The sequence below is a fragment of the Electrophorus electricus genome, chromosome 14, assembly GCF_041902795.1.
Source record: "Electrophorus electricus isolate QZ-2024a chromosome 14, ASM4190279v1, whole genome shotgun sequence".
Taxonomy (NCBI): Eukaryota; Metazoa; Chordata; class Actinopteri; order Gymnotiformes; family Gymnotidae; genus Electrophorus; species Electrophorus electricus.
Genome location: NC_137510.1, coordinates 11,340,001 through 11,351,681, shown reverse-complemented (window position 1 = coordinate 11,351,681; position 11,681 = coordinate 11,340,001).

The window sequence follows — 11,681 nt, the reverse complement described above, 5'->3', positions numbered from 1 at the left end:
TTTTGTCAGTTTTTGGGGGCAGAGGCCAGCTTTTCCTCTGGCTTGCACCCCAATCCAATGGCCAGACCGAGAGGGTCAACCAAGACTTGCAGTGCATTCTCTGCTGTCTGGCCTCTTCCTGCCCATCCTCTTGGTCTGAGCACCTATTATAGGTGGAGTTCACCCACAAGACCCTGTGGCACTCCTCCTTAGGCATGTCACCATTCGAGTGCCAGTATGGGTATGCTCCGCCCATGTTTGCCGACCAGGAGGCCGATGTGGGTGTCCATTCTGCTAGGCAGACAGTTAGGTGCTGCTGCTTAGCCTGGCGGAGGGCACGCAGGGCTCTCTTATCTGCTACAGTTGCTCAAAAGGGTTATGCCGACAAGAGACAGCAACCAGCGCCGACTTATCGGCCTGGACAGCGGGTTTGACTATCGGCCAAGGACCTGCCTTTGCGTGGTTATACTCACAAACTTGCCCCTCGCTACATCGGGCCATTCAAGGTTCTTTGCTGTGGAAATCCTGTTTTTTATCGCCTTGCCCTTCCCCAGTCATTGCATGTCCACCCCACTTTCCCCATGTCTCACTTTAAGTCCGTATTGTGTTCAGTGGGCCCCCCCGACCCACCGGGTCTGCGCATGGTGGACGGTGCACTGGCATACACGGTCAAGCATCTCTTGGATGTCCGACCGGTTTGTGGTGGAGTCCAGTATTTGGTGGACTGGGAGGGATATGGGCCTGATGAGCTATCCTGGGTCCCCTCCCATCACATCCTGGACCGTGAGCTCATTCTGGCTTTTCAGTGGCTGGCCTTGGGATGTCAGGAGCTGCCCTTTCTGGGTCCTATAAGGGTTGGCACCAGGCTGAGGCCCCCTCCAGCCACCTTGAGTCAGGCATGCTACCAATCAGGCTTGATGCCCAACAGCTGGGCTAGGTCTATATAAGTGCAGTCACCCAGTCACTCAGTACTGGGTGTTTGCTAATGTTTTGAGCCAAGCTTATGGCCGATAACTCTAGGTATTGAGGTCTGTGAGCTGTTGTGCTACACCTCCCTTCTGCTCTGTGAAGGTGCCTGTGTTTTTACATGTTCCCTCCAGTTTTCCCTCTGAAGTCTGTCTCTCTCCCAAGGCTCCCCTTAGCCATTACAGTTCCTTTCTGTTTTCTGGTTTTGTTTGGGAAGTTTTAGAGTTTGGTTTTCCCCAGTGCATTGGGGCTACCATTCTTCCCATGGCGTCCTTTGTCTTCACTTTTTTTCATGCTCCACGTGGTGTTTAGTTTTTCCTCCCATTTTGTTGTCCTCCTTTCCTTTAAAGTGCGATATATGCGCAGGTTGTTTTATGGCCGCCGCACTCTAGCGGGAGCTCGTTTGCCTTGCAACAAAGCGGCTGGGGCCCCAACGTTTGTTTTTTTTTACTTCTCTTGTGTTACTTGGTCTAAGATCTAACTGTTTTGCACATGGGCCTGCCATCATTAAAGTGGTAGCTCACCCAACAGAGTATCTGTGTCCTCACCTATCTGTCCTGGGTTTGAGCACCATTACAAAGCCATTGAGTTTTACTTGCAAGTGACTGTCTTTTGTCTACTGAGCTTGACAGGTCACCTGTAGAGCAAGGAACAAAAACACAAAATAAGAAATTATCTGACAAATGAACTGCCATTGGTTAACTTGTAACTATACTGATTTTTTTTTTCAAGCATTAACTGCTAAGGCATTTATTATTTAACCTGTTTCATGGCATTATTAAGGTGCAGTCCTTGCAGTAGACTGTGATATCACTTCACAGCACTCAGATATTTATCGCTATACCAGTGTTCATATCTTGGGTATTATATGAGAGACTGTGCGTGTGTGGTCAGGGTTACAGGATTATTGGTGAACACAAATTTTGTTGATAGGTGCTATATAAGCCTAGTAATTATCATACTTGATTATGGAAGAACTCTACTCTGTGTGTGTCTGATATCAGTGGTCTATTTAAAATGCATTTTGTGGACCATGGTCTCTCAGGGTTATCCACAGAAAATCTTAACCATCAAGAGCTACCTACATTGCTTGTAGACGTGTAAAAAAACATGAGCCCACTCCTATTATTGCACCAAGCATAAAGTTGAGCCCTGAATTTTGATGAATCATATAGCCTCAGCCTGAAAAGAAAAGGGATAACATGTCCTGATTCTATTTACTACACTTGCTGCTGTGTCCTTGGCTGGAGACCAAGAAGTGAGGTGGTTTATGACACAATGTGGTGACTTTTCTGAGTAAAACAAAGAAGTCCTTTTTTAAACAAAGAAAGATTTGTTGAACTTGAACATCTGGAAAACTAGCACAGTAAAATCAGTATTGAATCTCAATGTATCTCTCATTTGAGTTCAATTTGGCACAAATGCATTGAAAAATGCCTTTTCTGTCATCTTTGTACTTTAATATGTACTCTTATATTAAATGCCATAGGATATAAATAAACAAACACACTACATAGGTATGCCACTTTGGCAGGTGGACAGCATTCAAAATCTTAAAGTTTAAAAATCAGCACCATGGACAGCTGCCTATTAAACACAGTAGCCAGGCAGTACATGGGCATGATGGCTCAGCTCCCTAGCTGTCCACCAACAGTTGCTTTGACAACTGAGCACAGTCAGTATTTAACACACCTTTGATGCTTACATTCATAATGGTAGAGTCTCAAAAGGGAAAGTTGGGCAAAAAAAAAAATACATTTTTAAAAATGCATTTTATTTTAAATGCACTCAGAATAAGAGGTTTTCAGTTTTTAATGCTTTATCCTACAAACGCTCAGCATATATGAAACATTCTTCAAGACTTTCATAACTAGCTGCCTCATGAAGCTGATTAAGAGAACACCACCTGTAAAACTGTCTTCAAAGTAAAATATATCTACTTTGAAGACAGTGGTAGCTCAGGGGTTAAGGTACTTGACATGTAATCAGAAGGTTACCAGTTCAAGTCCTGTTGCCACTGTTGTCTGAGCAAGTCCCTTAACCCTCAATTGCCTATGCTGTACTCAGTCATAATTGTAAATCACTTTGGATAAAAGTGTCAGATAAATGAATGATTTAATCTTTAGAATGAAGAAAGAGAGAGACATATTTCTTTAAGGAAGAAGCTCACATACAGACATGTAGATGCTTTAAAATATTGTCCTCTCAAGAGCTGTCATAGCAAGTGACTGTGATCCTGCAATCTGTAGGTCTCTGCACAGATTGTCAAAGGGGTTATAATCCTGGTTTTGGCAGGGCCACTCATTGATATTTGGGGACTAGTCCCAAATTAGATTGTTGTGTTCACCCCACACTAGGATCACTTGCACTGTAGGTTTTCTCCTCTCTATAGTCTTGTCTGTCCTCTCTATATTTGGCTCAGTTTATTTTTCATTTAATTCTGCCAAGTCTCCTGGATTTTTCTTTTGAGGGGCATCCAAATTGTATGATTGTGCAATCACCATGCTTCACCATAGGGATGGTGTTACTCAAAACGTAAGTAGTTGGATTTTTTTTCAAATGTAGTGTTTGCCATTCAGGTCAAATTTCCATTGTTGCCTTATTAGATAGTCTATAATACAAGGTTGACATGTATTCCTTTCCTTAGGCATGTCCTTCTTGCAGGTCCAGTAAGACTCACAATGATTCTAAACTTCTTTTTTTTCCCCTTTATTTATTTATTTTTTTACTTTATTTTAGAATGATTAAGCCCATCATGCTGCCAGGAACTTTAAATCTTTATATGCTTCCCCTGATATATGTCCTGACACAATTCTGTGTCAGAGGTCTGCAGGGACTCTGGGAACTGATTTATTTAGACAGTTGTGTGCCTTTCTAAATCATGTTCAGTCAAATGAATTTGCCACAGGTGGACTGCAATCTATTTCTACAAATATCTCAAGGAAGATCAAAAGCGCTGTGATGCAAATGAAAACTATTTGGAGGGCCATAGCAAAGGTTATAGAAGTATTCAGAATAGATATCATTTCAGAATTTGATTTTTAATAAATTTGCAAATATTCTTAAAACAGTTTCTGCACTTTGACATTTTGGAAATTAGTGTTTTGACAGACGAAATGTATGAATGGAAAAAGCATAAGGGATATTGCTATCTGTGTTTGAATCAGACTATACATTTGTATAGTGGTTGTTTGGATTTCATAACTGGAAATACCAGAAAGTTATAATAAAACCCAGAAAAACTCTCATATCTCCTTTTATACCATTTTAAAAAAGGCAAGCCTTGCCACTATTTACCTTTCTTAGATAAAAGACAAGAGAATTATAAAGGACAATATTGTCCCTTAGACAAGATAATAATAAATTATCTACTCTGACTTTCATTTTACCAAAGAAGAGCATATGAAGAACAAGTGTTGTTATGAAAATGATACAAAAGCAAATAAGCAGTGAGCTATCCTGGCAGAGGGGGCTCAAAAATTACAGGCATGTGGGCAGATTCTGGGGGAAGCAGATTAAAGTTTATGGCATAAGGGAATCAGCAAAGAGTACCAACTTGCAGTGTGAAATTGCTGAAATTTAAAATTCTCCATATAGAAATCTCATTATAATATAAGACAACTGCTTACCATTTAAGCCTTGTCCTTAGAAACCGGTAAGAAGATTGTTATTTTATTATAGGAATTTACCTTTTGGGGATAGAAAGAAATTCGTCTCTGCTGTCATGGACTGCTCCCCCCCCCCCCCCCCCCCCCCGTCACGTGGTACTGCCCGCCACATGCAGGGGGATTCACAAATGTACCGTGTCTCTGTTTTTGTAACCACACCCCCGGGATTGCACACACGTATAGGGTTTAATGTTAAAGTCTTTTGTGTCTGTTTAAACCGTGTGTGCTCCCTTGGTTGGTTATTGTCGCTACCTATGTCTCTTTGTGAGTCGTTAATGTAAACAGTAGCTGTAGCACGTAACGTCTGTGTTTGTTTCCACCGTTTGGAACTTAAGTGTATATCGTTAGCGTTAAATGTTTAATAAGGTTCACCCTTGTAGTTGTATGTGAGTGCCACTTGTGTTGTCCGTGTTTAATGTTAAATGTCTTGCACGAACGAGAAATTCTGCGCGTCCTGCCCTGCAACCTGCAATACTCAGGCCAGTTATTGACTGAAGATGATTATTTCCAACTACTGTTGTGTGCGTTTTGTTTTGTATCTATTGGTTCATTTTACCTTATAAATCTTTACTTGATTTATTTACTCACTTGATAAAAATAAATGGGGAACTATGGGCTACATTCTGAATGTAGCCTTTGTGCTGTAAGTGCACATTGGTTACAAACTAAATGAGCAGTTTTAAAAATAAATGGGAAATTAATATTTGAAAAGTTAAATCCTTTACAACATATTGATTGATACACTGTACATACATAATGGAAAACTGTCTCAAGGCATATGGAGTAAGTACCAAGTTATACATATTTACTCTGTATTTTATATGTAGTTAATGGAAATGCTACAATGTAACACTGGCTATGTAATGTAAAGTATTATACTATGCACATACAAAACTATGGTTGCTTTCCAAAGCAAAGGAAGTATCTTTTACCGTATCACTATCAATTCTGTTAAAGTTTTCCTATTTAATTTAACTATTCCTTGGCGTTGCATCCACCTTTACTTGAATGATGGTTGTTACAATTCAGTATAAAAGTTAAAGTAGTTTTGTTCATTAAAATATGTACGAGCAATCACAAAATGAGAAAAGTGAGGCATTAAATCTGCTATTTTCAAATAACCTGAGGTCAGTCAATTGAGAGATCATTCCTTATGCTCAGAGATATAGCCTGCACCTCCCCTATTATTTTCTCCTGCAATGAGCATCCTGATCATCTGCTGTTTGTGAAATGTCAAAGACTCATTAACCTTCTAGCACTTAGACACTTTTTGAGAGAGAGAGAGAGAGAGAGAGAGAGAGAGAGAGAGAGAGACGCTAAATCGTAAAACGAGTCAGAATGAGGAAAAGCATGGCAGAGAGACACATGGAGTGGAAGACAAGAGATAAATGAAAGCGGACACAATCATGAACGTGCCCTCTTCTCCTCGACAGCAAGGAGTCCTGCAGAGCAATTTTAATATCTAGGGTTTATCAGTGTGTTTATAACTCATTCACTCCTCAGCAAAACACAGTTCATGTCAAAGTGTTCAACTCCTGGAACAAATATTGCATGTGTGTACACATGTATGAGCTTTGAAAGAATAATCAAATGATGCAGTAATTGCTCTATCAGACAATTTTCCATCTGTTTGTTTTACGTGATGGTTATACTGAATAGTACAACATGAGTGGCTATTTGCTGGTTATAGTTTGAGCCCAATATGTGCACCCATAACAAGCAAGAAGTCACTGAGGAACTATGAACATGAATTTCCCTCCATGATAAGAATGGGAGCAAAGGGGTTTGAGTACACAACATCGGTCTAAATAGTAAAGTGATTTCACAAAGCCCACATCCCTGACTCCTTTGATTACTCAAGCAGATATAGCTGGGACAATAAGAAATTATATTTATTTTCTAAAGAGAGAGAAAGAAATGGCAGGAGGGAAAGTAGCATAAACAATAAGAGTTGAAGATGAAATGGACCAAAATATTCATTCTTGGCAAAGATAGGACACATTTCATAAGGGCATTAAAGGCAATTAATTTGCCCTGGCAATGGCAAACTTTTCCACCAATCCCTAAATATCCAGAAACTAAAGATTGATTCTGATGACTACTATTTTCTTTTTATATAAATGCATTAAATGTAAGAAAGTAAAACGTTAAATTGAATTTATTGTTCACTTATTTGTAATGTTAGATTAGTTATATGTGAAATCAAAGAAGAATGTTGCAGGAACAAAAGTACTCAAGCAGGAAAGCTTTTCCAGACAGCTTGACAATATTGTCTGTTGTTGAATAATGGATGAAAATTGCATTGTTTTCCAGTATAAAAGGAAGCATGTTGTAGTATATATCTCTTGCTGATTTGTTTTCCCACTTCAGTTTTGAAAACAGCATAAATAATAACAGAAACAAACATATTTGATTGCAATTGTATCATTTTAAATGTACATTATTATAAGGTTAGATACAATTCAAGCATTTCTTCTTTAAATTATTGACATCCATTTAGTGACTTCAGTCATCTTATTTTATTTTAGAAAGGAATACAGATTACAGACTACAGAATAAGAAATATGTAGTATTCCTCACAATAATCCATTAAAACCTCTTAAATCTAAAGAAAATTTCTAGATTAGCATAGCTGCTTCAGATAAGACCTTTGTGTCATAAACCATGAGCTAGATTGTTAGAATGGATGCGATGTTTCATATCATCTTATGAATCATTGCTTAGACAACAAGCAAAAACAATACTACCTCAACAAAAACGTGCAGGTTTTTGTCTCTGATTGCAGCCGACATATAGCCAAGCCAAGCTCTTTCACGAATTAGACATGGCACCTCTGCCTGAAGGGCTATAGTCATGTTCAAATCTCCCCTCTTTCTCGCTGTGTGTGTGTGAATTTTTAATCCCCCCCCCGAACAGTTCAAGAAGTCCTACTCCAGGGCCCCAGTCACTATGTGTCCCAATTCTGTCTGTTTTTTCCTTCCCACTGTTCTGTGTGTTTTAATATAAACCAGGGGGCAGAGGCACAGACAGGCAGTCAAAATCACCTACGGGTTGCTTCATTCTTCTCCTCCATACAAGCAGTTTGCCTTCCTTTTAGAATGCACTCCAGTTGCATGACAGTTGCAGGAGGACTGTTCAAGGCAGTGAAGGCTGTTTTACTGAAAAATGAACCTTTATTCCTATTTCTGGCAACTGCAATCTGGGAAAAGTTCAACAAAGAAACCACCTTAACATATTAAATACAAATTTAGATGTACTTGGTTGTGATCAAAGTTTTTTAAATCCAAATAAAGCTTGTATTGAGAGAATGATTGTAAAATTTTGCCTAGAGTGACAGCTACTATTTGAGTCTTTAGTTGTCTAGAAAGTTCTGTCCTTTCTTCATAAAGACTTATGTTACTTCTACAAGCACAAAAAATTAAACCCAGTGTTGTGCAGTAGAATTTTTTTTTTCCATATGTGCAGTATTCATTGGGAGCATGTTACTGTCTCTCCGGGGTCTTCACTAAAGGTAGAGATTTCCTTTATTCTGTATGTGATGCCATTTTTGCTCAAGCTGAACAAAAACCTGATGCAATATAAAAGACCAACAGTAGCCAAACATATCCATTTGCATTTTCTTTAATGTTTCACATTAAACTCATGAAGGGTATAGTAATTAGCTGATGTGTTGGGTCAGTTTAAACTCATGAAGAGGTTGTTAATTATGATGTACTGAGTAAGTTGTGTTCAGAGCAGTGAAAACCCTAAAGCCAGTTCAAGTGCTATTCCCAAAATGGGCCAGCACTGATCTATATTATAAACATTATTCACTTCTTTAAATCAGTTTATAAGGCAACATTCAGAAGTAGCAAGCCAACAGTAAGCCAAGTGATAATTGGAAAACAGTTTTGATACCATGACACAAGTCAGCTGGGACACAGTAAAATGGTGTACATCCCAGCTTGTTCTTTTGGACCACAACTTTTCTTTTCAATGTGAACTTATGGGAAAAAAAATATTCTTGATAGTTTTACTCAGACTTTGCGAAGATTCACGAAGTGATGATACTGTCAAATGACATCAAGAACTGAATTCTGGGGGCTGGAACTTTAAGTGCCTGGAGAAAGACAAGCTTATTTGTGTATGATGGTGTTTACGACTTATTGAATAAACCCAAATAACATAGCCACACTAAAACAAAACAAACACAAATTATTTTGCAATTCTGACATAAACTCATAGGCAGATATGTTATCAAGCAACCCCATAGTCCACAATCCAAAGTTTAAAATCTATTTAACTGCAGTAAGAGAAATTTCATGAAACTACGTTCATGTGTAGTACATTTTCACTAAATATTTTTGATAAAATAATGGCCTCAAGCTGTTGGGAGTGCTGTTCATGAAGAGAAGCTGTTGGACTGTGAAAACTCAGAATAAATTCATTTGATTTTCACAGATGATCAGAAATCAGTTCTTTTTCCCCTAACATCTGACTGCAGACACAAGAAAGAATCTATTCCCATCACTTAACACAATAAAACAATGCCATTCCCACATGAGACAAGAATCTAATAAGCGAAAGGTCAAAATGAGCAACTCATGCACATTCCAAAGTGGACATTGACAGGTATGGTATTTGCACTGTAGGGAAAAAACAGGCTTCAGTTCAGGGGAACACTCTATATTTGCATGCTACTCCACACTGACAGTGGTAAGAGGCAGGAGGTAAGGGAGCACCAGCCTGGTAAAGACTTCTTGTTGGAAATATTCCACATAATACTGTGTAGCATTGGAATATATAGCCAACATACTAGGAAGAATTTGATTTGCCATTAATTCAACCCTCTGGGATATTTTTTGTCAAATTACATTTGATTTACCATTTCTACTATACAAATAACAAAGGCATTCTCAAAAATGACAAGAGCACAGTTAGGGTTAGATCAGTGATCTTTTCTATACCATCTTACAATGGCCTTTGTGCTAGAAAACAGTAAGAGGGACACAGGGACCCCCCCCCCCCCCCCCACCAACCAAGTATTCCTATTTTTGCTAAGGGGCCAAATAATAATAATTTTTAAAAAAACAACAACAACAATGGGTTAATTTTCTTATAAATTATAAAATAACTTTACAGACCAGTGAGTTGCAAAGGTGTACAACCAGGCTGAAATATTCCAGTTTCACAAATTTTGCTGAATCTAGATATACTGCTGGAAAACAAACATGTATTATTGGAAAACAAAATGGATCAGTCAGCACGATGTCTTTGTTCTGTTTATAAAGCTGTTACTTCTTCTATTAGAAAACTGATGTTCAGCTCACTTGTATGCTTGCATGATTTTTAAGAAAATTTGTGGAAAACAATTCTGAGAATATCAGAATGAATGAATCATAAATGATCAGGTTGCTATCCTCGTGAACAATTTTCACAGACCACTGCAAATAAATGGTATAATTTATTGATCTAAAGAAAATCTGTCTACAGTCGAAAGTTGAATGGTTTTATAAATAATGCTTTTATCAAGTATTTATTTATATATAATATATAAATTCATGTCCATTCAACTCCATTTTCTAGACACCATATGACTGACTTGTTGTGATGTTTATGTCTATAGCACATTTAAAACAAGTAATGTTTCAGCAAAGTGCACTACACAAACTAAAATTGCGTAGGATTTGTACAAATAACATCCAACAAGATTAAAATTGAAGACAGGAAACATAAGACAACACACAACACCACATAGCTTCAGTTGTTTTTGAAACCTAAATGATATAGAACATTTTGAATTGTGATTTATAGGACAGTATGGAAGGTGTATATCTGATTTCAATAGGAAGACCACTTGTGTTTTTTTAATAAAAGGATATGTTTCATAAATGGCTAATAGATCTACATGTATGAAAAGCTAATGCAAATATTCATATATCAAAAATATCAAAAAAGACAAGGAGCTTCACAGCTATACAGCTCAGCTGACTCATGTCTTTATAGCCATAGCCCTCTTACAGTAATATGAAGGCCTCAAATGTGCTTTAATGGAAAATTAATTCAGAGCTACTAGTGGGAAAATTTCTTCTCCAATTCATACAAAACCCTCAAATGACCTCTGCATGACTGCTACAAATTTGTTGAGGCACCATGTCAGGTGCTCAAGTGGCACAAGTGCAGGAGGGGGATAAGGATTTCTCTCATTTGTGGGTCTTTTTCATCCTGAGGTTTTTAACCCAGTACAAAAGGCTCTAAAAGTGTGTCTGCATTTAGGTTATTTGCACCACTCAAACTACAAAAAGCAATCAGCATGATATACCCTTTGATATTCTGTAGTATGGACCTTTTAGGTTTTAATTAAAAAGTCAGTAGACTTGGTTTATAGTAGGTGATTATATGCAATGCACAAGTACATTGCCAAGATTTCTAAAAAGTCCAAGTCCAAAATCCAAAATCTTTTCTTGTTGGCCATAATCCATATTTTTTTACTTGTTGTAACAAAAAAGTTTAAAGATGCTGCATCATTTACATTGCTAAAAAAAAAGGTGATTAAAATTTTATTTTAATTATGATTTTTGTGAAAAAAAAGCATAGTTGTATTATTTTTCACATTAATAGTTTTAATATAGAAAGTCCTTTAACTTTAAATCATTTCTCAAACAATCAATCCAAAAAAAAAAGGAAAAAAAGATGGGAATTAACTGAAGGCCATTTCACATGAAATTTGTAGATGAAAATGGAGTGCTGAGATGATGATTAGGGCATTCTCAAGAAATATTTACTTCCAATTTCCTGTGACAACATTCTTAACACCATGTATGGATAAATGTAACAATCTTTTTTTCTATTTTAAGGGAAAATAAAGTTGTATCCTTGCAAAGTACTTCACCTGCTTTCATGCTGATTCCTATGTTACAATATATAGACTGGGATTTCTTTGACATTCATTTTGATCTTGAGAGACAAATAATAAATAAATAAAGAAGGGTGCATAATATTGTATTATTGTAAAAAAAAAAAAAGGTGCATAATTCAGGACAACATCCAGTAACTGGTTGCTACTGTGGAACACCAGCTCCACATATG